Consider the following 25672-nt stretch of genomic DNA (forward strand, 5'->3'; position numbering starts at 1 on the left):
ATGGCTCACGGACCCAGCCGCTCCGTGATATGTGGGATCTTCCCAGACCAGGGCATGAACCTGTGTCCCCTGCATTGGCAGGCAGACCCTCAACCACTGCACCACCAGGGAAGACCCTTAAGTGAAAAATTTTGCTAAAATATTTAACATATGTTGACTCAAAACTTGATAAATATGTACAATATATTTGTCATAGTATTAATATCTTTACAGATCACTTAAATCTATTACATTTATTCTTAACTAAATAAACTTATAGAAATGTGGACAAAAATAACAGATAGCTAGAAATGTTTAAATTTCCTATTTGGTTCTGTTACATAGAATATTTTTTTCTGTTGGAATTTCTTATCTTTTCATCCATTATATGCATGTTTTCACTTACCTTCCTACTTTCTTGCACATAGTTATAATAGCTGCTTTATATTCCTTTTCTGATCATTTCAATATCTGTATCATCTTGGGTATGGCCTTTGCCATTTCCCTTGAGCACATATTTGCTTTGGGTATATTTGTGTGTGTGTATTGCAAAATTTCAGATTGCAACTAAATCATATTGCAATAGAGTTAGACTCTAGACTCTGTTACAGTTCTCTGAAGAAGAACTTTTTATCTTCAAATAACACTTCTTTTATAAAATTATTGAGGTATAATTGATATATAACATTATATTTGTTTCAGGTGTAAAATATAATTATTTGATATTTATATGTATTGGGAAATAATCAGTACAATAAATCTAGTTAACAACTGTCCCCATACATCGTTATGCATTATTTTTCTTGTGATGAGAACTTTCAAGGTTTGCTCTCTTAGCAGCTTTCAAATATGCAACACAGTATTGTTAACTATAGTCACGATGCTATACATTACATCCTAAGACTTATTTTATAGCTGGAAGTTGTATCTTTTACCCCCTTCACCCATTTTACCCCCCTCTCACCTCCATCATCTGGCAACTGTCAGTCTCTTCTCTGTAACTATGAGCTATTTTGTGAGTGTGTGTGTGTGTTTTATTACACATATAAGTGAGAGTATATGGTATTTGTCTTTCTCTGTATGATTTATTTCTCTTAAAAAATGTTCTCAAGCCCATCTATATTTTTTTGCAACTGATAAGATTCCATTCCTTTTTATGGCTGAATAATATTCTATTATATATATATATACACACATATATGATATATACATATATATACATATATGACATATAAATATATATCATATTTTATAATCTATTCATCCAACAATGACACAAGTTACTTCCCTATTTTGACTAATGTAAGTAATGCCAATAATGTAAACAACAAAATAAAAATAAGTTTTGTTTTACAAGGCAGTTAACCTGGTTGGAATCAAATTGCACTCTATGTCTCTTCATGGTGGTTGGCAAGTCAAAAACCACTTCTGGTTTTCATATTGTTTTGTTTTGTTTTCCTTAGCTGTGAGCTACTTTTAGTTGTACCTACTCATAGGTAGTTCAGGAATCATCTGGAGACTTTGGCAGTATATGAAGAGAATTTGGAGTTCTTCTTATGTTTTTCCTCTTTTCCAGCACCCCCTCCCTCATTTTTCAGTAGTTATATTTTCCCACTCTCTGTCCTCTAGTTCTTCAGGTCAGTCAGAAATACTATAGTTTTCTATTATAAATTTTGCCATCATGTGACATGCTATGACCATAGACTTCCCTCAGCCTAAAATCATAAACACAGGGAGCTCACTCTGTCCTGGTCTCTTCTTCCAATTCTCCTCACTCTGACAAAATAAATGTTTGCTTTTTTCACCTTCCATGTCTTTCAGGTAGTCCTCCCATCCCCAGATATGATGTTTGTCATCAGTGGGGAGTTCAACCTGTTAGAAGGTGACTCAGGCATAGTGAAAGTAAAATTATTCACATTTCAATTTTAAATTTCCACTAGCCCATATATATACTTTTAGGCTTAAAGATATATGCTTATAACTATGATTAATATATAAGGTACAATACACTATAATCGGTTAACGCATTTTCCAAACTAAATTCAGTAATTATGCGAAAGTATGACATCTGATGTAAAGTTTTTATTCATATGAGAGCTTTTTTGGATTAAGCCTTTTAATACAAATAAAATATATGTCTTAGATATAGGGACTGCATTTAGAAATCATTAAGAAAATTACATGTGAAAAGAGTCAGAGGCAAAAATTTTAACAGTATATTGGTCATGGCGATTACTCTCCTTCTCTTGGTAACTATTTCAATTTCACTGGAGATTCATCCTTTATCCATAAAGCCTATGTGGTTTAGGAGAACGGAATTCTTCCTGTTCTCTAGGTCTAAGCAGTTCAGTATAATTTCATCAGTAATGTTTATTATGTCTGGAATGGACGTGTGACCCAATTCAATCAAATAAATTTGTAAATATATGCCAGAAAATTCTAAGGTTAAAGGATCACTATTCTCCTGGTTAAGTAGTGTGATATTCAAAGGTACAACAGGCACTGCTACAGCAATTTGCTCACTGCCACAGATCATAATTTTAGGATGAAACAGGCATCTCAGGTGGCAGAGTACAATAGAGAAAGGAGCTGGATTCTTAGAGATTTAATTCAGCTTCTGACTCGTATACATTACACTTTAGCTTCCCCTACCTGGAACATTCTTTGTAGAGCAGGTGCTATACTTCTTTTGTTTCAAAAAATTTGAGGGATTTTGTTGTTGTTGTAAATCACAATGTATCATATTTTCACTGACACAAGTGTTCTTAAAAGGTGAAGACAGTAATAATACATTCTGTTATATGGTATTTATATGTACTGAAGTGTTTTTCTGAAATATTAAAAAAAATCTTGATCAGAGAAAGACAAATTATTTTTACATTTGCTTATTTATTTGATTTTCTTCATTACTAATACAATGTTTGCATTTTTATTTCTATATTACAACACCTAATTACAATCCCTAGTACACAGAGAGTGCCATCAAAAGTTCACTGAATGAACACCTAAACTGAGGAAAGACAAAAGTCAGAGAAAACGGCCATGAGAATGCATGTTTTCTAGATGTGGTAGACTAAATGCTTATTCACAAATATTCAGTTCCCCATTTGTGGGAAGATTACACAACAGTGTCCCTTAAACTTACTCTTAGTTATGTGACTTGGTTTGGCCCAGAAAATGTGTAAGTGTCATCTCTCTACTCCAGGCAGAAGTTTTCGGTGCTGGAGTATGCTTTGCTCTGGTATTCTTTTTTTGCTGTGATCATGGAAACATGTGTGTGGATGGAATCACTGTCAGCCTGGGTCACTGAGGGACAATGATGAGCAGAGGCCCCCTTGGCAAACTGTGGCGGGCATGTAACATGAAGGGAAAATATACTTGGTTTTGTTACCCAATTATATTTGGGGCTGTTTGCTACCACAGTGTTATTCTAGGCTATCATGACAGAAACATGATAAAGAACAGATAACTGCCCAGTGAAACTCTGGTGAAGGGTTATCTGAACAAGAAGATATGGTTATTGGAAATTTATGGACAGTGCCATTTTTATTAATTAAATGTTTAAAATATTAATAATGTGTATTCTTATAGCGAATAAAACATTTAATTGTAGAAATAAAATAGTAGCTAAATGGTTTTTATGTACTCATACTTTTTGGGTCAACCTAAATCCATTTTTTTCTACTAATTATTTAATTTATTCAATCATGATTATCCTGTAACACGGGTTTTTGGAAATATATTCTACAAAGTAGGGAGAAAATTCTATAGCATAATTTGTAATGAAATTGCATGTTTTAGGGAACCAAGCTTTCTCACATATCTGATATTTAGGCTTCATCTACACTTCTTTTTATTATTATTTTCTATGGTTCAGATACAAACTTATAATCTTGACAATCTAGAAACTTTAGTCCTTTCTTTCTCAGATTCTTGCTTTAATTACTAAAGTTAAGGATGTACAGAGAATTAACAGCTGCTTAACAATTAACAATATATTAATTAATAATTAACAATAATTAATAATTAACAATAATTTTAATTAACAATAATAAAATCCTCAAGTTTATGAACAATTAGGTTTTGCTTTGATACCATTATGTTTACTTAATAAAATTTTATTAATTAATCATATGAAAATGTCTGTCTTATCAGTTGCTGAATTACATAGTTATGCAACATACACATATGTATACATACTCCCTACATAGCACATACAGGAAATCTTGAAAACTGACTAGACAGACAAGGTATTGCACATGTCTTCTCAAAAATCATGCTGTCTCTATGTATATGTATAACTGATTCACTTTGTTATAAAGCAGAAACTAACACACCATTGTAAAGCAATTATACTCCAATAAAGATGTTAAAAAAATCATGCTGTCTCTATTCAGAGCAGCTAATTTAAAATATGAGAGAAATCAAGGCTCTAGGCGTATAAAAACACACTTCCACGTACAACACAGACTACATTACAGTACACACAAGTATATCCAATTTCACATAAGAGCTAGTACCTTAGAGATACAAATTCAACAAGCAAGCTATCATAAATATCTGAGGAATTACCTGGGATCCCGTGGAAACACATGCTGAGTAGCCAGGCATTACCTGTGGTAATGAGTGTTTCAAAATTCCTACTAACAGACTTCTTCGACATTGTACCACAGAGAGTGTACCTGCTACCACCCACAACTAATGTGAATGTCTTGAGGTTATGCACAGGAGAGCTAATCTATATAATAGATTTTTCTGAAAAATAACTAGTTATTAGAAAACTCAGTAAGGTTTGCATTTCAGTAAGTGGTCTGTGGTCTCAGGTGAAACTACAGGTCCACAGTAAAAATTGAGATTGACATGTACACACTGCTATATTTTAAATAGATAAACAAGGAACTACTGTAAAAAAGTAAATAAAATTTTTAAAAAAGAAATTGAGTGAAAGTTGTCAATGAGTCTCAGAATAAAAGCAAAAGGAGATGGAACAGAAGAAAAGACAATTTTTATAATACTCTTTAAGTTAAAGTATTAAATAAATTTTGTTTCTCATCTATTTCTCATATCATATTGCATATTTTTATAGCATTATATTAGTTTCAGGTATACAACATGGTGATTTGATATTTGTATATATTGCAGTGTGGTCACCACAAGAAGTCTAATTAATATCCATCATCACATAGTTACAAATTTTTCATATTGCATATTAAGTTCAAATCAATGGAATCAGTTATTTGTGGAGATAAACAATGATCTTAAAGAAGTTATATAAAATATATTTATTGGAAAGATGAGGATACTGACATTCAGCGTGTTTAAAATCAATTTAGATGGTCATCTATCTAATTAGGAAGATTTAAATTCCAAAGCATTGTTTTTTATATATCCTACCCAGTGTTTTAAAATATAAACAATACTGCCTTTCAGTAACTGTGGTAATTGATGATAAGAGGGAGAAAACATTTCACAAAAGTAGAGAGGTTAACTCAAAAATGTGGGTAAGAATAACATGTCAAATATTATAAAACTGAAAGAATGAGATTATAAACTCATCATTCTGTCCTAAATATGCATTCATTGGCATGGGCTAGTTAAAAGAATACTATTATATCAAACATACTGCTAATTCTCCTATGTCCTAAGTCTTTTGGTAAGTAATTTAACCTCTGTGACTTAATTTTTTTTTCCTTCTGTAAAAGGTAAATGAGAGTTTCTGCTAAACTGAGAGTGCCTTGTGCTGAGTGAGTCTATGCATTTCAAAAATAATGATAATGATGATAATGATTAAGCATAAAACAGAATCATACAGTTTACAAATTTCATATTATTTAAGATTTTAAATGTTGTATAGAGATTTGTCATTAGAATTTGATAGGAGCAAAGATATAATCACCTAGGTTGGGTAAAGGGAAATATGGAGAAAACTAACATTCTTTAACTTTTATATACCAGATAGGTCGCTAGGCATTTTACATTATATTGCTATTTAATAATGACAGTGAATAAAACAATTATAAAACAATGTGTGAAACAATATGTATTCAGGAAACATGCGAAAAGATAAGATTGAAAGAAAAAAACATTCATCAGTTATGAAAGTAGTCTATTTTAAACTGGGAATTTGAATCTTTCCAAAAAATGTTTTTATCATAACAACACCAGTTAAACATAGTCATTTCAATTGATGACCAGTATCATTTAAAAATGTTTGTCATATTATTTCACATCAAAAGACATTATATGATTTGACATCTAGGTCCTAGGAAGCATCGAAAGAGGAGATTCTATATAAATAAAAGTTGAATAACAGATAACAACATTCTATAAAGCTATGAGTCTATTTCTAGAAGGAAATAACAAAAGAAGAAGCAAAAATAAAATGGGAATAGGGCACTCAAAGTATGTCAGATGTACCTGCAGGAAGGCTACCACATAATGGAACACCATTTTCAAGACTAGTTGCTAGGCTCAGATTTAGCAAAATCAAACAGACAATAATTAAAAGTAAAAAAAGAATGAGATATTATCTTTATTAATTTTTATTTTTTTAAGATTTGCAGGAAGGTAAAAATAATCTTATGAATATATGTATGTCTGTATCTTTTCTACCTGTATCCTCATTGGCAGTAGGGATCTGAGGAAGTGAGGCTCACCTTTCAGGATGTCTGCCAAAGGCCACTAATTCTGCTAATACTTATGATTAATAACCTTGTGAAGTCGTCTAAATTCTACCAATGGGCATGTGTTCCTTTGTTGTTGCTTATTTCCCCCTGTGGTAGCTAAATTTGATGTTTTGTAATTTAAAAATGAGCTATTCCTTTTTATCTGTTTCTTTTGGTGCTTATTTGTTTTTAGTTCACTTATTTTTTTATTATTTTATTTTTTTAAAGAAGATGTTGGGGGTAGGAGTTTATTAATTAATTAATTTATGTTTGCTGTCTTGGTTCTTCATTTCTGTGTGAGGGCTTTCTCTAGTTGTGTGAAGCGGGGGCCACTCTCCATCATGGTGTGTGAGCCTCTCACTATCGCGACCTCTCGTTGCAGAGCACAGGCTCCAGATATGCAAGCTCAGTAGTTGTGGCTCACGGGCCTAGTTGCTCTGTGGCATGTGGGATCCTCCCAGACCAGGGCTCGAACTTGTTTCCCCTGCATTAGCAGGCAGATTCTCGACCACTGCGCCACCAGAGAAGCCCCACTTCACTTAATTTTTATTCTTAACCTTTTCAACAACTTTTAGATGTGGGGATCATAAAGTGACAGGGTAATTAGGAAAAGAATGAGAAGGTTTCATGACCCAAACAAGGGAACAAGTTGGCTGTATTTTATCTCCTACTTAGCTCTGTAGAGATCCTTCTAGTTCCTGCACTGCCTAGTCAATATCCCATTTAGTCTCAGGATAACTCCTTGTTAATAATAACCTCTTAATAGGAGAGAATGTTAGAATTACCATAAATAAATCAGCAAATTTGGTGAAGCAGGGAAAACAGAAACAGAATCTCTAATTCTATTCCAGGTAAGTAATAGACTGTCCATGACAATCCAGACAATATGTTGGCACAAATATTGTTGCTTGTTTTTTAAGAAATTCATTCTCTATGAAAGAAGTAGAAAAAATCAGATCTTCAGCATATGTATGTAGAATGTTGATAGTATAAGAAAATGCTCTAGGGTAGCTCACACTCGGGAAGCAGAAGGAGGGAAATGAGTCCTCAAGGAAGGTTTCCCATTGTGTCCCAAGAGGTTTAGCTTGGATAACTTTTTAGTCCTTCCTAAATATAAGCTCTCCAGACTGAGCAGAGATTCTCATCATTTTATGAGGACAGATTAGCACTAACAGCACTGCATAGTGATCATTATGGATAAAAAAGCAAAGATTTTCTGATCACTAAATGGGCTTTATTTACCACGTGGTGGACAAGGACAGGCAGTAATTACTGGCAGTCCCAAAAAGGCAGGGACTGAAAAATGTCAGTAGCTGATGATTGTGACATAGGTAGAAGCTTGGATTTTGTAAGGAGTGTTTACAATTTCAATTCAAATATTGAAAACATACCTCCTGGGGGGTGTTTAAAGACAGGTTCACAGGTTCTTTGATATCTGTCCTCTGAAGAGGTGGAGCTAAATTCCCTTCCCTTCGCATATTGTCTAGGTTATGTTACTTGCTTCTAGTGAATAAAATATAGTAGAAGTGATAAGATGGCATCTCCAAGGTTAGGTTATCAAAGATTTCAACTTCCCTCTTGAGTTTCTCTCTCTCTCTCTCTCTTCATAACTCACTCTGAGGGCAGCCAGCTGCTATGTTGCAAGGACTCTCAGGCAGCCAACACAAAGTCCACATGACAAGGAACCACATATATATGAGTCAGTTTAGTTGTAGATTCCTTGTTGCCTTCCAGCATAAATGTGAATGAACTTGGGAAAGTATCCTTGAAGTAACCGCAGCAGTGACCAACAACTTCATTATAAACTTATGAGAAACCCAGTTCTAGAATGACTCAGCTGAGCTAGTCCTGGATCTCTCATAACAGAATCTGGGAAATAATAAATGTTTACTATTTTAAGAGCAAATTTGAGGTAATTTGTTATGCAGCAATAAATAACTAATACTACTTTCAGAATATTCAAGCCAAGGAAAAGAGGAATTGCTTTGTCTAAATATCAGGATTTGCCAGTTTCAGAGTTATCAAAGTTTAAGTGAGATGTTCTGGCAAGGTTAATATTTTCTTAAAGCTACACTAGTAGAGTGATAAGGTTATAACAACAAAGAAACTATTACTTATTGGTATTTTAACATGTGACATATATCTAGTGCCTCATCTAATTAATAGTTATGTGAAAGTAAAGAAATATGCTTGGACAATGTACAGAACATATATATATATATATATATATATATATATATATATATATATATATACACACACACACATATATATACATATATATATATATATGTATATATATATATATATATATAATTAAAGTATAATCTATTAAATTTAAGGAATCCACTTGGATTTTTTCTGGTCTTATAATCACAACAGAAGATTATGTTTTTATCTTATCATAAAAATTATTCCCTGTATCTTGTGCATCTTTATTCCAATTTCAAATTTTTCTTTATATTTGATGCCTTTAAAAGAAATATAAAAACCACTTAATTATCTTTCTTCATTTCTATCTTTTCACTAAGCGAATCTAGATCTCAGATAGAATACTGATTGATAATAAATCATAGATTATTTGATTTCATTATAGTGAAAGAACTAGTTAGTTTCTTTGAGGAGATGAATGAAAAATCAAAATAATAATGCACTAAAATTAGTGACATGGAGTCCTGAGTGATAATTAAAATTCAATACCAAAGAAGGATTATTCGAGATAAAAATGCAGATACTGCCTTAACCTGTATTTCAAAATAGAACATTTAAAAGAATAAACAAAACTAAATTAAAAAAACAAAAAAAATACCATCTTTAAAATCTATGTGTAGAGTTGTGTGCAGAGATGCTTATTATGCAGAGCAGACAAAACAGGCATACAATTTGTTTATCTCAAGATGGATTTAAGAATGGAGAGTTTCATTCAAAGAGAGAAGTTTTTTTTTTTTTTTTTGCAGTACGCAGGCCTCTCACTGTTGTGGAATCTCCCGTTGTGGAGCACAGGCTCCAGACGCGCAGGCTCAGTGGCCATGGCTCATGGGCCCAGCCGCTCTGCGGCATGTGGGATCTTCCTGGACTGGGGCATGAACCCGTGGCCCCTGCATCGGCAGGCGGACTCTCAATCACTGTGCCACCAGGGAAGCCCAGAGAGAAGTTTTGTAGCCAGGTTCCTTGAAGCATTGTGGGTGTTGATTTTCTGTTCATGGATCAGTTTTTTCCATCCATTCTGTGTGTCTGTGGTTTCTTCCTTCTTTTATGCTTTGTCAGTGTTGCTGAATGCTGATGGGACAATATTTGATGTAAACATCCTCAAGCAATCATTTTCAGTTGATAAATTTAAGATCTGAAACCTCAAGCTCTATTTTATGAGTGCAATCTGTGTTAGGGTGCCCAATTACACGTGATAGCTGTGTGCTTCTGAGGTTTTTTTAAGGGAGAAACATCCATGCTCTGCCAAATTTAATGGGTTTAGGGGAAAATAATGATAAGAAGTCATGGAGAAAGATTCAAAGAGAACTTCCAAGTAATTTCTAGGAATTTTAGAAAAACAAACAAACAAACAAAAAACACATGCAATGTTATAATATTTTGTTTAATAGATAATAAAAGCTTAAATGAGAGAAAGTAAATTGTTCCATGTTGAATAGAGTGAGATACATTGGAAAATACACAATATTAGACTGAAAATAAACAATATTAAACATTGCCATTGATTAAATGTGTCTTTGAAATGCCACCTACTTTCCAAATATCATCAGCATTAAAACAGTATCTGCCCTTGCTCGAATTTGTTTAAAGGATCAAATTATGTGATTTATAAAATACAAAATACTCTAAATTTTAAGTGACAGTGTTAACCCAGATGTCAGGTAAGGTCATTCAGTCCAATAACATTAATTTTTTTTGAAGTTATAATTAAAATGTTATATGCACATAGTTTAAAGATCATACTGAACAAAAAGACTGATGATGAAAAAGGACAGAACCCTAATCTGGTACTTTTCTCCGCACTCTCCCTCCCTTATATTCATATGTCCAAGTAACATAAGATACTGCTGTTCTGCCCTTTATTAACTTAACATTATATTCAACATCCTATATCACCGAATAGACGTTTTACATGCTTATTTCTCTGAAAACACATCCCCTCTTTTCATTCTTTCAATGTAGTTTTATGACAATTGTTAGTTAAATCAGTGGTCAATCTGTATCTTTTTATATATTATAGTTTCTTCTGAGCTAAAATGTCACATATTATTTTCTTTATTATATATTTCTTTAGTTTCTTCTGCAGTTAGTATTCTCCTTACATACTAGATTTATTTATAAAATTTCTGTTGTTGTTTTAGCTATTTCACCAGATCTGCCAAATACATGCCAATATTTTTCAAATGCTCAAATGTGTAAATTCCATTTTTCTTTTTCTAGCATCCTGTCTCTTGGAAACTTATCATATTCTGCTTCAATTTGGACTCTGTGACCTGATGTGCTGCTAATGTCATGAGACTGTTCTTTAATTTTGGAATTTCTACCCATGCTCTCCTCTGTTGGAACTCTTGCCCAGTAAGTAGTTTGTAGTTCTTTTTCTTGGTTAAGTCATTGTCTGGTGCAACCCAGTCTCCATTAAATTCCAAGAAAGAGTGCAAGGGAGGTGAAATTTCTAGTACTTGTATATATTAAAAGCCTTTATTATATACATGGTTTGCTAGGTATAGTGGGCTAAATTATTGTCCCCAAAAGAAAGATATGTCTGTTTCCTAACACCCATCATCTGTGAACATGGCCTTTTTAGGAGAAAGTATCTTTGCAGATGTAAATAAGTTAAGGATCTTGAGTTGAGATCATTTTGGACTTAATATGGTCTCTAATTCAAGTGTGAAAGTGTCCTTATAAGACAAAGGCATAGGGAAATTTGAGATTCAGACCCAGAGGAGAGAAGACCATGTCAAGATTGGAGCAGAGATTGGAGCCATGGAGTCCCAAACCAGGAATGCCTGGAGCCACTATAAATGGAAGGGTCAAGGAAAGATTCCACCCTAGAGCCACAGGAGGGAGTGTGTTCAGAACACCTTGATTTTGAACTTCTGGCCTCCACAACTGTGAGAGAATACATTTCTGTTGTTTTCAACCACCAAATCTGTACAACACTAGGATACTAATAAAGGTGGAATAATAATTTTATGTAGAAAATATTTTCATCCAGTATTGTATTTTAAATTATTTCTTAACTCTGATTTTCAACAATTTTCATGTAATAACTTTTCACTTATATCTCTCTAAAAGCTTAAAATATTTGCTAAATACCTTATGTTTAGAGATTTTATACTGATTCCTTGGTATCATCATCTTCATCATTATACATAGAGATTGGCACTCATTGTATCCTTTCAACTAGTAGACTCATGTCCTTCAGTTCTTGGAAGTTTTTGTTTGTTTATTTCAATACAAAAGTATTCCCTAGTTTTTTCTGCTCTTTTTTTCTATCATCATTATTAATTGATTCCTAATTGTTTCATTGCTTCCCTCATATTTTTCCTTAAGAAGTTCTGAGTTTTATTCATCAAATGTGATATTTTAAAATTTTTACCATTTAAAAAAATACTTTAAGACTACTTTCTTGTTCTACATTTTTAATAGTTCCCATTTCTTTGTTCTAAATGATCACTTTCTATTACGTTTCTGAAATACAAAGCATAGATTTTAGCAGTCATTTTTCTTATTTCCTTCCACTTTTGTTTCATCAGAGTTCTACTTTTCTGTGATTTATTTTGGTCTCTCTTTACTATTGGAAGATTCCCTCACATGTCCCCTGTAGGCTTTTCAGTCATATTTACTTGGAAATGCTATGCTTTGTTAACAGCTTCACCATTCTACCAATCTATAAATGAAGATCAGTTAGTGACTTACATAAGTGCGATCCACATATATTAATAGTTAGTGGTCCTTTCCCTAAGCCTCTCAGTTTTTCCCAGGAATAAGTCTCCCAAATTCTACAATTGTTGGTCTGAGTAAAAGCCAAGCCAAAAGAGGAAGTGTGGTTATCCGTTTCTCTGGGTGATTATTTTCCCCAGTATTTCAATTCTATACTTCACACACACTTTTGCTTCCCCCAGAGAAATTAAGCTGAAAAATATTCCAGAAAATATGTCTATTCCTGAAATGCAGTTGGAGAAATTGAAGGTTTAAAGCTGGAGGGGACAAAACTTACAAGCTTAACCAAAATGAAAGCTGATTTTTTCTGTTCTCCTGTTCTACCTGATATCTTATTCCTTGAACTTCTGGGACTTTGCAAGTATCTACTGGTAGAATCCACTTGGTTTTCCTTTGGGATCTGCTCTATAAGAACCAAGGTTCATTTTGTATTCTTCTCTCACTCATAGTCTTCTCTGATAAGTCTTCAGCACTCTTGTATCCTGTCAAAGGTCAACTTGTTTCTCATTCGCTGTGGAATCCTCAAAGCCCACCACACTTTTTGAAGCATAACAGATTATGTATAAGTGCACAATGAACTGTTAAATATAATATTTTATAGTCCATAAGTCTTTAAAGTAGAAAAAAAGTATGCTCATGATAGAAATTATAAGGTTTATTATTAATTTTTATTTTTAATTTAATAATAGATGATTCTATGAGTAATATGACATCAAATGAAAGAAAATGTATTTTAATAGTAATATTGAAGAAATACACTTACCTAAACTTTTTCAAAAGAAAGAAATATTGTGTATTATTAAGATGCAAGATGAATAAATTGATTTAAAATTTGGGAAATGATAGGAGGCTGTATCATTATGCAAGTATAAATTCAATTTCCAAATGAACAACCTCTGTGAATAGGTTAAAATCTGAGTGAAATTCAACCAAGTCTTAAATAATATGGTTAAATCTACACAAAAAATATATTTTAAATGAATATAAATTAATTATAATCAATAATGAAAGCCATGTTTGTTGGTAAATTAGCAGATATAAGACTTGAAAAATAAATAATAAAGGAATTATGGAAAACAACAATAAATTAGCACAAAAGTATATGATAAATCTTGCTTTAGCAAATCTAGATATCATGAATGTTTTAGTATGAAGAAAATTATCAATCAAAATATTATTTTTTTGAAAAGAGATATAGAATTAGAGATAAATCTACATTGTAAAAAAAAAAGTGTGGGTTGTCTCAGAAAAGGTAGAGTTGATTAAAATACACTACTATAATTAAAGAAAAATATTTTAAGAGAAAAATATCTGGGGATTTTTCTATTAAAGTAATCATACTTCAAAAATTCATATTTTTTAAATAACTCCAGGCTACTTCAAACACAGAATGATTGCAGAGTAGCCAATGATGTCAAGGATATGGAATATATCCACTTAAGAATAGCAAATAAAATATTTTGTAAAGTGTCATGGAATAGTAATAAAAAATTCAAATTGACTTGGATAAAAGCAGAGCCTTGTGAATATAAAACTGACTGAAGTATAACAAACAAAATGTCAATGTATTTAATGGAGTGCCACAGGGATCAGTGTGAGGGCTGATCTTATTTAACAGCTTAATTAATGATCTGGAAGATAGAGAAAACAGTATGTTAATGAAATATGTAGCTGATATCAATTTGGAAGTTTTGTCAACACCAATTAGCATAGAAAAATTATTTTAGAAGGGAAGTTAGAGAGGTTAGACTTATCTAGAAGAAAAAAAATAAATTGTACGTTTAATTTGTTAGGAATAGAATTACCAAAAAACTTTGAGGGGAAAAAACACTGAATAATGTTTGCATCTAAAATGGTGGGAACAAAATATAAATATAGGAGAATTTTACAAACGAACTACCCTACACAGTAAATAGAGTTTGCACAATTTTAGAGTGCAAATATTCTAAAATGTGTAATGATTTTTTTAATGGAAGGTTGGCCTGCAAATTTTGACATTAGATTAGAGAAAACAATATAACTAAAGTGAGTTTAATAGTAACAATCATGCTGAAGTGCTGAAATTTTATGGGATTTATGTCTGCATGATTGAAAACAATGAATTGGGAAAAAACAGATTACATGATTCAGTTTAATATAGTTATTACAATGTGATTTGAAGTTGCAAAGTAAGTATATTTCCATAAGTGAGTGGTTTGGTATCCATATCAGTAAGTTGACTTGATAAGGATCCTAATATTTAAATTTGTCAGAATAGAGTTTTTAACAAGTAAAGTTGTATAATTCAATGAGGTATTATAGAAAGATTAAACACTTTGAATTAAGAGAGTTGTATTTCGATATGGAAGTCTGCTTAGCTTTACAAAGCCTCATCATCTTCCTCTGTAAATGAGATAAATACCCAGCTTTGCAGAATTATTGTAGGAATTATGAGGCATACATTTTTTTAAGTACCAAACCTCATGCCTCTCATATTGTAGATGCTCAACAAATGCTGATTCATTCTTTCGAATTGGTCCCTTGCAGCAGTGTCAATGACCCTTATGGATTGGAAACTGATAACAAAATTACTTGTGTAAGCTAGGTGTAACTTACCTAAAACTTAAATAAGTCTTGAGATATTACTGATGCATGTGATCCACAGAAGCTTTCAACTCTGTGGCCAAAAGTTAACTGTTTCCACCCATTAATAAATATATCTCTGCTTCTTGTGGAGGTAGAATATAATGATATAAGGCATACAACAAAAAGAATAGTTCTCCTTTCAGAGAGGCAATGGAGGCAATTCTACAACTTCATCAACTACAATCATATTTCAGAATGATATCATTTGAAGAAGTTTCTCTCAAGAATATTTCACTCAGGTAGAATAAAAATGAAAGTATATCTGTTTATTCAACAGATAATCATTGAGTGGATACTCAATACTCAGGCATTGCCTCAGATACTGGAAACTGCAAGGAAATAAAAAGCCAAACACAAAACAACCCCTGTCTTCCTAGAATTTATATTTCAGAGGAAGAAAACAGAAAACAATTAAATAAACACGTTTAATATGTCAGGCTCTATGTGTTATACAAAGGTACAATGTTTGGAGGATACTCAAGATGACAGTTGGCAGCGGCCTGGAGTAAATAAGTAACTCTGCAAGCATTTAGAGAGTGCCATTCCAGGAAGAGACAAGAGGCAAGACCAGGACCGAGAGATGGAAAACGTGTGGTATTTTCTATAACTGGTAAAAAGGTCAGTGCCCTAGAGCTCATGGAAATGGGAGGAAAGTGATCAGATATGAGGTAGGAGAGCCTTTGATAAAACTGATGACAATTAGCTATTAATGATAGTTATTCCTGATTCTTGATGATTAGATATCATTTTGAAAACAATGGAAAGCCATTGGAAGATAGTCAATGGAAGAGTGAAATTGTTTACTCAATTTTCTTTAATTGAAGTCCTCAGCTGCCCTGTGGTGAATAATTACAGAAGTGAAAGTTCTAGCACAGGGACCTTTTATGAGTCAACCCCAATAATACAGATGTCAGACAATGATGAAGGTGGGGAGGAGAAATCAAACCTTGTAAACATTTTTGAAAATAAAACTCATAATTTACTTGTTTAAATTTAGCCTGAACAAATAAGGAACAGAGTTTTTTTTTTTGTTTTTTTTTAAGAATTAAGTAAGAAGGGGCTTCCCTGGTGGCACAGTGGTTGAGAGTCTGCCTGCTTATGCAAGGGACGTGCGTTCGTGTCCTGGTCCAGGAAGATCCCACATGCCATGGAGCGGTTAGGCCTGTGAGCCATGGCTGCTGAGCCTGCACATCCGGAGCCTGTGATCCACAATGGGAGAGGCCACAACAGTGAGAGTCCCGCGTACCGAAAAAAAAAAAAAAAAGAATTAAGTAAGAAAAGGAGCAGGTCTGTTTCTTACAGAAGAGTAGAAATCAGGACTTTGGTTTTGGATACATTGATTTTTTAAGTTACCCAACTGGATAAGCAGAGTAGGAAGTAAAATACGTAACTCTGGAATCCAAGGCAGAGCAAGGCTAAGTAGATTTGCAAATCATAAGCACATAGAGAAGATCTGAGGCCTCCAGCATGACTGAGTCTGGATAGATGAGAGAAGAAGTCTGGCCTGGGAACCCTCCAGGATATGCCCATCAGGATGTGAGGAGGCAGTAGGAAAGGGAATCAAAGAGGTGAGAAAGTTTGACTCTCTGAAAATATATTTTCATTATAAATTATTGTGAGAATTTGTGTTGTTTGATAAAAAGTGGAGGAAGAAATGATCAAATTTTGGGTTTTAAGATAGAATTTGATGAATGCAAGTACAGAGAGCAATTATTCTACATTTTTTAAAAGACTGATAGCATATTTATTTATTGAAGTATAGTTGCTGTAAATATTATGTAAGTTACAGGTGTATAATATAGTGATTCACAATTTTTAAAGGTTATACTCCTTTTACAGTTATTATAAAATATTGGCTATAGTCCCTGTGCTGTACAATATAGCCTTGTAGCTTATCTTATACATAATAGTTTGAACCTCTTAGTCCTCTACCCCTATACTACCCTCCCCCCTTCCCTCTCCCCACAGGTAACCACCAGTTTGTTCTCTATATCTGTGTCTGCTTCTTTTTTGTTATATTCAGTAGTTTGTTGTATTTTTCAGATTCCACAAAAAAGTGATATCATACAGTGTTTGTCTTTCTTTGTCTGACTTATTTCACTTAGCATAATGCTCTCCAAGTCTATTTGCATTGCTGCAAATGACATTATTTCATTCTTTTTTATGGCTGAGTAGTTTTCCATTGTGTATACATACCACATCTTTATCCATTCATCTGTTGATAGGCATTTAGGTAGCTTCCATATCTTGGCTATTGTAAATAATACTGTTATGAACATTGGGGAACATGCTTTTTTTTTTTTTTTTATGGTACGTAGGCCTCTCACTGTTGTGGTCTCTCCCATTGTGGAGCACAGGTTCCAGATGCGCAGGCTCAGTGGCCATTGCTCATGGGTCCAGCCGCTCCGTGGCATGTGGGATCTTCCTGGACTGGGGCACGAAGCCGCATCCCCTGCATCAGCAGGCGGACTCTCAACCACTGCGCCACCAGGGAAGTTCCATGCATCTTTTTTAATTAGTGTTTTAAAAACACTAATAAAAAACTTTTAAATGTTTTTGTGCTAAAACGGAACAAGGAGGTAGGGGGTCACTAGAGGTTACACAGAGTCAATAGAACTTTACAATACTGTGACATTACAGAGTGTTGTATGATAAACAGAATGATTCCTTAAAGAGGGACTATTTGATAACTTAGGTGAGAGAAGATATAACTTTTGGATTGGATATGTTATACATGAGGGAGACAGGATTCAGGGAGATATAGGGTTAGAAAGTAGGATATATGGCTAAAAAATTCAAATATGTGTGTAGATATGGGTGTGAGAACATGTAGATATTATTATCAGAAAGTTAAAATGTGGTAGAGCATTGGAGGTTTGATGAGGGAGAAGGTGTATAATATCATGTAGAATAAGAATATCTAAGGAAATGAGATGTAATTGTCTGCCATACAACCCTTTATTTGGTGACACAAATTTAAGTTCCAATCAGCATGGCTTTGTCATTTTTTCTACAATCTTGTTTAGCTGCTTAAGTGCAGATTCAGAGAGAGCTGGATTTAACCAGGAATGCATGAGGGGTGATAGGAGGGTCTGAAATTACATACATATTCAGAACAGTTTTTGTATTGGAATACAAGTTGGAATTCTAAGCAACTTAAAAGAGAGGCATCATGACAAAATATAATGAGGGCTCTGTACTCTTAGTAAATCGTATGTTTTTTACTGTGCAGGTACATATGTGTTCAGTAACAAATGTATAGTAAATATCTTCAGTGTTACTCAGAGTTGAAGCATTTTGGGTAAGGCTTTATAATAATATTCCATAATTTATAATACTGCACATGGTCATGTTATTAGGAAAAACAATCAGAGTTCCCACAGGTGGTTTTTAACCACCACTAACAAATATTCCAACCTGGTCTGCTCCAGACACATAGGAGTTAATTTACTGGTAAGAAAATAAATGGAACAGCTCTAAAATGAAGATGCCCAGCATCACTGCAATCTGGAATTTCTTTAATATTCATATATCCATTGCTGTCAAATAAACCACATATCATGTAGTTATTTGAGATTATGTTAATCTTTCATAACCTAGGGGATGGGCTTGAGGAACAAAAAAAAAAAAGCTGGCTGGTTCAATGTGTTGGAGTTTCTTATGTGGTCAAATAATTTTGGAATTGAAGAATGAGAGGGGATGGTTAGAAAGACAAGTGTCTTTGGAGGAAGAGAGGAAGGCAATGTTTGAAACTGAAGGGACACATTCACTGGTAATGACAATTCTACAATATAGCAATAGCATCAGATGGAAAAGTGGTGAAAGAGACTATTGGATATGAAAAGTTCAAGAATGGAGAGGTATTAAATACAAAATGGAAACTGGATGTGAAAATTCAATGAGCAGATAAAGCCATTTAAGCCATGTAAACAAAACTAAATCTAGCTTATTTCATGAACATAAATGAATCTTAGATTATGTCTTATAAATTCCTCTGATAACCATAAAAGAAATTTAAGTCATCTTCCTAAAATGGTGTAAGATAGTTAGTTACTTTTAAACAATCCCCTGCCATCTGGAAACCTCCATTGTAATAACCAATCACTGTAAAGTTTAAACAACCTCCTCATTTTCACTTTATAAGCCATCCTGTAATGTCAGATCCCTGAGTCTCATATCAGTTTTGAATGTGAAAGCTCCCAGTTCATGAACTTGTTTTATGCACAAGAAACTCTTACTAAATATTATTTATTGATTTGAAGGTTTTAATTTTGTTATTTCTGGATTTTTGACAGAGGTTAGGTTATAGTAAGGATCAGTTACAAAGATATTGAAGTCACTGACAGTTTGATAGCAGCTTTTTTAAGAGTAATAATGAACCATATTTTAGAATACTTAGAAGGAATGATCTAGTATTTCTTTTTATGACTGCAGCAAAGAAGTATGACAAGGGGTAGAATCTAATAACATTGTTTCAATTCGGGGAATGAGGATTTAGTCTAGAAAATCATTTAGAAATGGCAGAGACTAGCAGGGATATCATCTACGATATAAGGAAGGCTGCAGAGAAGACAGATACCATTGGAAAGGACTCTAGAGAAAAGAATGCTATAAGGGAAAAGAAGATTTTTACTCAGAAAATGATATTGAAGAAACTGTGCAGAAAGGAATTTGAGAATATAGAGAATTTTGCTGCCGGTGGTCCATAAATTACAAACTATTCGGGGGAAGACTTTGAGGAGTTGAGGTGGTGAGTGATATGGGGGTTGCAGGGAATGCACAAACTCTATGATGAAGGGGAATTTTTTTTGGAATTCTTGGGCTTCTTATGATGACTGGAATAAAAAAGGCTTAAAGGTATGATGGGATTAGACTTTTCATCTGTTCTGTGTATATGTTTAGTTATATGATAAAATGTACTATATTTATAAGGAATTTCTGATATCACGGGTTAGATTCTTTGGGAAGCCAACTCTGAGAATGAGATCAGAGGGCACAACATTTCATCGTTAGGGGTCAAAACCTGTGGAAGTGAGGGGAAGGAAACAGGATTGGACAAAAAGATAAGCTTGACTGCAGTGTAGGTCTACAAAATGCTGTACAAATGTACAGCTGTATGAACCCTTAATATTACCTAGAGGTGGGGGGAGGGGCCAGGCCATTATATCTGACCCTCTCTTGGTGAGTCATTGAGTGTGAGGCTGCCCTGGGAAGCGGGTGTGAATTGGGCTAGGCTAAGCTATCCCTGGAGAAGGCTGACAGCTGAGGGCCATGGTCTGGCAGAATGTCCAGCAGCTGAGGGAATAAATTCTTTCTCTAGAAGGGAAATCTGGGTGGGGCAGCATAGCATCCATTTCAGATTATTTCATTGGGTAATTCCTTACCCTTCCTTCTGGGTGTGATAAAAAAAAAAAGAAAAGAGGGAAAGGAACATGGAAAACTGAATACTTGCAAATTGTGACACCAGATTAGTAAATGGTAAAACTGGTTTCAACCTGAATTCCTGTTGGTTTTGAGGTTTGCATGAGAGAGAAGTATCTTCACTGATAAATGTGTTGTTGAACTACTTGTTGCCACGTTATTGGGAAAAATATTAGGTGACAACAATTAAAAATACAACTCATCTAAAACTACAATTGTATATTTATGTTTTGGTATTCACCAAAATTAGAAAAAAATATGTGAATATAACTTTGATTTTAATATTAACACAACTCTGTCCCCTATTACACCTTTACACAGTTTTTCTTTATTAGGTTTTTATTTTGCTTTTATCTGACTCATATAAAGTTATTCATTTATTGGAGCTTCTATCTGTTGGTACCAATAACTATCTTTTTCAATGATAAAAATGCAATTTAAAATGTCTTTAAGGTTGATAATTATGTTAATGACTTCCAGATGCTAATTTATGGTGAAAATATGGTCCAAACACTACTTTGTATTTGCACATCAGAATTCATATATTTAACAAAAGGAAAAGAAAATATTGGATATTCTGAGCATTGGATCATTCTGCAGATTGCAGCAGACATTAGACTACTGTGTGTTTATATACACTTGTGTTTGCATCGCATGTGTTTCCTGAAGAAGTAGAACATAAAATTTAAAGAGATGAATCACAATTGTTTAATTGTTCTAAAATACAGAAAAATATACTTATTAATTTTCTCTTTGCTCTTCAATGAAAATAGCATTTAAAATTAAACTTGCTTTCTGAAATGCTGAAAATATTCCAGAAAAAATAACCGCAAATTTAGCTTCAAATTATCTATGGAAGGTGTTAATATAAAGCAAAATGAAATTTTCATTTGCAGTGAAATACTCATCTATCTGAATTAACTTTTCAGCTAAACACTATCCTTTAATCAGTGTTGTTTCTGAACATCTGTCTAAGTTGGCTTGTTATACATTAGAGTTTTATCCCTGCCTACAATTGAGGTTGCAAGCTCATCTTGTGGCTATGTTCCAGATGCTCGTTTTCCGGCCTCGGCCTCCCATGCTCCCTTTGTTTTAATTTCACTTACTCAAGGTTGGTTCTGTGTTCCTTATCTGGATTTTCCTGTTTGTCTCAAGCCCTTTGGACCAAAACGACGGTTTAGGTTTTGTCTCCTTTTAGTTTACTGCAGATGCAAATCCCCCCTCTGTGCCCACAGGTGGCCCTGTCAGTTTGGACAATAATTTTTCATTTGTTATACAGATACTTATTACTAGCAGTGACAGATGTAGACAAAATTATTTCCCTCAGGTTATGGGAATGATGGTGTGACAATAAACCTTCTGATGGGAAATCGTTCTCAGGTATGTTTTAAGCCCATGGGTCCTGACTCTGAACAGCAAAATTGAAAGTAGAAAGGCTTTTCCCCTTTTCAAAAACTTTTTCTTACCTACTGATTTTTCTGAGATGATCTATAATTGAAAATAACAATATTGGCAACACTTTGGTTATTGTCACTGTTGCCTTTACTTGGGAAACATTTTTATTAATAGGAATTAGGACTTATTTAATAGTTCAAAATCATGATCAAGGATTTTAAAGGTTCCTTTAGATCTCTAAATTTTCTATATGTGGGAATAATGCTGTAATACTCTTTGAAAGGCTAGAGAAGACATTCCTGAGGCTAGAATAAAAAATAGCTAATCTAAACTGGAAAGTGCTGTGGGTAAAATACCAGTTCCATTCAAAGAAGTTCTGGACAAAGACCACATAGAATAAACCCAGATTCCTCCTTTTATCAGTTAAAACTCCCAAGCTATGCTGTTACATTTAAAGAAGTGAGCTACCTCTCTGGTCTTAGATTAACTCATCTGTAAAACGAGAACATTAATATCTAGGTTATTGTTATGAAATATTATAAAAATATATGATATAGTAGATAATAAATTTATCTTGTCACTCGATTCATAAGGGATGTGGGATATATTTTAATGTTTATCCCTTTCATGTAATAGCTGAGCAACCCCAATGAATAAGTTATAAAATGCCAAAATATTGAAAGTTAGAGAGGTAAAAACACTCAGAATACAAAGAAAGGCATTGTAATTGAGGATAAATCTAATTAAATGGCTAAGTAAAAGTGCTTAAGAATATGAGGCAAATCATGAGGAGCAGGTAATGGTTAGACAAGAGGAGGGAAGTATAAAAACAGGGGAAAGTCAAAGAAAATGTGAGAAAGAACACAAATTTAAACATTCAACTCTTACTAGAATTCTAAATAAAGACATGGATTTTTCTTAGTGTTCAGCCTTCTAAGTTTCTCAATAAAATATTTTGATAGTTAACAGAAAAGTACAGAAGTTTAAAACTCATTGTATTATCTAAAAAGTAAAATCTATTAATATCTTTGCTATTTAAAGTTTAAAAAAATCTTCTAGAAATCCAGTTTCCTATTAACACAGACATAGATTATTTTCTTTTTTATAATTCACATTTATTTTGTATACCTGTCAAATGTGTTCCTATAACCATAGGTCCCTTCTGCTGCACCAAGTGACTTTCCACTTGGAGGTAATGTCTGCAGATGCTCAAGTTGTCAGGACTACTATGAAAAGGTGTTTTCAGGGTGTCATTCGCTGGCATTAACTTATGTTGTGATATTTTCTGCATGTTGACCTCACAACTTGCTTGATATGCATAACACTTTGGTCTGTCTTCAAAATTTGTTGTTTAAGAATGCCCTTGTCTCCTGTCCTCTCACTTCATGCAGTGTTGGGATGGTAGATGCATTATTCTTGTTGATAGGTTGCTGAATCTCTTGATAGGTGCTATGAATTTGTATGCTCATTTTGGAATACAGTCTAGTCCTTCCCAACTGTCAGTGACTAAGCTCAGTGACACACATTATCGAGAGCAAATGCTGTATTTAAATCTGTATGTTTATTTGAATTAGTGAAATTGCTCCATTTTTTGTTACTTTAACTGGACACATTGCTGCCCTAGACAAAATTTCTTACTCAAAAGTAGAAAAAAATAGATTGCTGGGAAGCAAGTACCTGTATCTAAAAAATGTTTTGCATAATATTTGGATATCCCATTGATGTGTGTGGCACCAAATCACTTAGCAATTGTCAGAATTTTCTTTCATTTTTTTAGATAGTTACTTATTAATAGTTTATACTATATCATGTTTTTTTCTTCATTTTATTCTAGTATATTTTCTTCTTCTAAAATTTTACTATCACACACCCTGGGTTTTCTTTAATGTTATGGGATTTTTCCTTTTGGTTCAACTGTTTATATTCTACTTGCCTGTTTTCTAAAGGTGAATAATACCTGTAGGTAATGTAATGAGGTAAAGTGATGAGAGAATGAATTAATGAATGATTAAATTAATTATTGAATGACTACATCCAGACCTATGATGTTCATCATAAAATTGCTAAGTCAGAAGTTAACCGCTTGAGTAGACAAGCTCTATATGCATTTTTATAAGGTCTTGAGCCAATACAACTAAATTTCATGGTTTTACCATCATTTTAATAAACAAGATTCTGAAATGACTAGTATAAATAACTTTAGAGGAAGCTTTGAACTGCAGGCAACATTTGTTGTTTCCTTATGAAGTTCAGCAGGCATCCTTTTGGCTCTGAAGTCTCTAGCCTCTTAAGGAGAAATGCCCCTTGAATTCATGTACCAGCTAATGTTGGACATGACAAATTTAATTTGTTTAACCACTTGAGTCTTGCTGAATAAACCTAATACATGGGGTTAGTCTCTTATCAGCGGGAAAGGATACGATATGAACACACGTATAGCACTATCAGGTAACAGTCTGAGTTACGCACTCTGCCCTGCCCACTGGGTGGCAGAGCCAGTGAAGCATTCAGCCATTGAATTTCCTGGAAGCTAAAATCATTCGCATACTACTCAGGACAATTGGCCTTGAGGGTTTCTTCTGCTACTTTTCCTTAAATGAATGCATCCTTTTCTTTTTAAGATGTTTTTTCTCCCAGATTTTTAAAGGCACTCTTTTTTTTTTTTTTTTTTTTTCTTTTTGCGGTACGCAGGCCTCTCACTGTTGTGGCCTATCCCGTCGCAGAGCACAGGCTCTGGAAGCACAGGCCCAGCGGCCATGGCTCACGGGCCCAGCCGCTCCGCGGCATGTGGGATCTTCCCGGACCGGGGCTTGAAGCCGTGTCCCCTGCATCGGCAGGCGGACTCTCAACCACTGCGCCACCAGGGAAACCCTTAAAGGCACTCATTTTACTTTTTCCATTGTCCTTAAAATAAAATAACAAGATGATGCTTGTTGACCCCTAGAGGAATGTTAATTAGGGCCTTTTCATTGGTATTTAATTCCTACTTGTCAACAAATGCAAATATACGATAATACATTTGATTTTAAGACTAGAAAACTACTGAAACCACTGAATTTTCAAAACATTTGTTCAACTCTTTCTCACAATACACCAATTTTGGAAAGTATGGCAGATTTTTTTATGTTCTCTAAAGCATTTCATTAAGTGTTTTATGGCTAATTATGGTAGTCTGAATGAGAAATAAAAAGTTGATCAACTTCAGAACAGTTATCAGGCATAAATTCTAACAGAGAGAGCCTAACACTGTGATTAATTAAGAAAGATTGGTTTATATCTGATCAAAGGAATTCTTCATTCTAGAAATGTTAAACCTTTTGTTACGAAATATATATAAATTTGAATATGCAATAATTAACATAGCTGAGAACTTGAGGGAAATCATGAACTCTTAATTTTCAATAAAGTATACATTTTGTCAATCCTGGCTGTGACAAAATAATTTTGTCTATGGATAATTTTGTCAACTAATTGGAAATAAAGCTTGGGATGATAAGTGTTATGACTTCTTATTTCAGCTTATCACAGAGAGAGAATATTGACTGCAGTTAGATAGAAAGGTTTTGTCTTGAATATGCTTCACAGTTCTCCCAGTTTTTTTCTTACTTTCTTGCACAAACAGACTAAATAATTCATAATGAAGTGTTGGAATTTCT

The sequence above is a fragment of the Hyperoodon ampullatus genome (genome assembly GCF_949752795.1).
Source record: "Hyperoodon ampullatus genome assembly, chromosome: 16".
In the NCBI taxonomy this organism is placed as follows: domain Eukaryota; kingdom Metazoa; phylum Chordata; class Mammalia; order Artiodactyla; family Ziphiidae; genus Hyperoodon; species Hyperoodon ampullatus.